A 2,127-nucleotide genomic window follows, 5' to 3' on the forward strand; every position below is an offset into this window, starting at 1 on the left:
AAAGTGAACGTGATAACGTTTTTAGGTCCAAAATCATAACTATTAATAATTCATTGAAATTTAGTGATTGGGCGACTGTAGGAATTCACAAAAGTAGACAAAGACTATATGATCTTTACGATGAAAGGACTTATAACACTAGTAACAGTTTTAATGATTTTGTTAGGAAATATTCGAAAATGTTTAAACGTGTTTGTGTTGCAGCCAAAGCAATGTTTATAAATAATAAAATAAAAAGAAGCGCGAATGTAGTAAAAGCGACTTGGAATATTATAAACAGCGAAACTGGAAGGGTCAAACCTCGTAACTTAGATTTTCAACTAAGATTTAATGACAAAATTGTAAACACAGACGCAGAAGTTGCTAAAATATTTGAAAATTTTTTTACTGACATTCCAATTTTGACTACTAAGTCGTTAAATTCATCTCCCACCGCCGCTGAATCCTTACTAAAAGAAAATAATGCAGTTAGTATCACTAATTTAAGGTTCCGTCATGTATTTCCAAACGATATTGTTAAAGCCTTTAAGTCTATAAACATAAAACATGCTGCTGATCTTGATGGTCTTTCAGTCAGAGTAATTAGTTCTATAGTTGATTGTATTGCGCCTTATTTAGCCTGTGTCTTTAATAAATGTGTTGATGATGGTGTCTTTCCTGACCTCATGAAGCAAAGTAAAGTTATTCCACTTTTCAAATCTGGTAGTATTTCTGACCCCACCAATTTCAGACCTATATCAATACTACCAACTCTCAGTAAAATATTTGAAAAAATTATTCTAAATCAGATGTGTGCACATTTTTATAGTAATAACTTAATGTCTCATAAGCAATTTGGTTTCACTCGGGGTCGCTCTACAACCGACGCTGGTGTCGAGTTGATTAATCATATATTTGATGCATGGGAAGTCTTACATGATGCTATTGGTGTATTCTGTGACCTTTCTAAAGCTTTTGATTGTGTGCACCATGATACACTGGTCAGGAAACTTCGCCATTATGGTGTGGCGGGACGTGATCTCGACCTTCTTAAATCGTATTTGCGTGGTAGGGTACAGAGGGTCGATGTTAACGGTACGAGATCGTCAGGATCTGCAATTAGCATGGGTGTCCCTCAAGGTTCAATTCTAGGCCCATTTTTGTTTTTAGTTTATATTAATGACTTACCTAGCCTTATGGAGGGTGTAAAACATGAGATAGTATTGTTTGCTGATGATACTTCCTTATTATTTAAAGTTAAAAGGCACCAATGTTCCTACGACGATGTGAACAATGCTATATCAACTAGTTGATTGGTTTGCTGTTAATAACCTACTTCTTAATGAGAAAAAAACAAATTGTGTGAAATTTACATTACCCAATGTTAGAGAGACGGTTACAAACATTGTAGTTAGAAACGAAAAATTGAATCTTGTGGATACAGTTGTATTTCTAGGTATAACGTTAGATGCTAAATTGCAATGGGGTCCCCATATAAGTAAGTTGTCAAAACGGCTCGGCTCTGCAGTGTACGCGATTAAAAAAATAAGGAAACTTTCAGACGTCGAAACCGCTAGATTGGTTTACTTCAGCTACTTTCACAGTCTAATGACATACGGCATTTTGCTTTGGGGTAATGCCGCCGATATCAACAGAATCTTTGTCCTGCAGAAACGTGCAGTTAGGGCAATTTACAATCTGGGCCCCAAAGTATCTTTGAGAGATAAGTTTAAGGAAATTAACATTCTTGCACTAGCCTCACAGTACATTTATGAGAATGTAATTTATGTTAAAAGGAATAGTAATTTATTTATGAAAAATAGTGACAGACATAACATTAATACGAGGAATAGAAATAAACTAGCTTTTCTTGATAGTCGTCTTCACAAAGTCAAAAAATCATTTAAGGGGCAATGTATACGCTTCTATAACAAGATTCCGGTTGATATACAAAATTTGCCTTACACGAGGTTTAAAACTATAGTGAAACAAAAACTTTATACTAAAGGTTATTATACAACTTCTGCTTACTTGGATGACAAAAATCCGTGGTTGTAACCCGTTTAGCTCATGGAGGTAGTCTCGATCTCTGATGTTTCAAATAATAATAAAAAAATATTGTAAATGTTATTTACAAAGAGCAACCCC

Source organism: Hyposmocoma kahamanoa, unplaced genomic scaffold, assembly GCF_003589595.1.
Source record: "Hyposmocoma kahamanoa isolate Upper Pololo Valley unplaced genomic scaffold, ASM358959v1 80, whole genome shotgun sequence".
NCBI lineage: Eukaryota > Metazoa > Arthropoda > Insecta > Lepidoptera > Cosmopterigidae > Hyposmocoma > Hyposmocoma kahamanoa.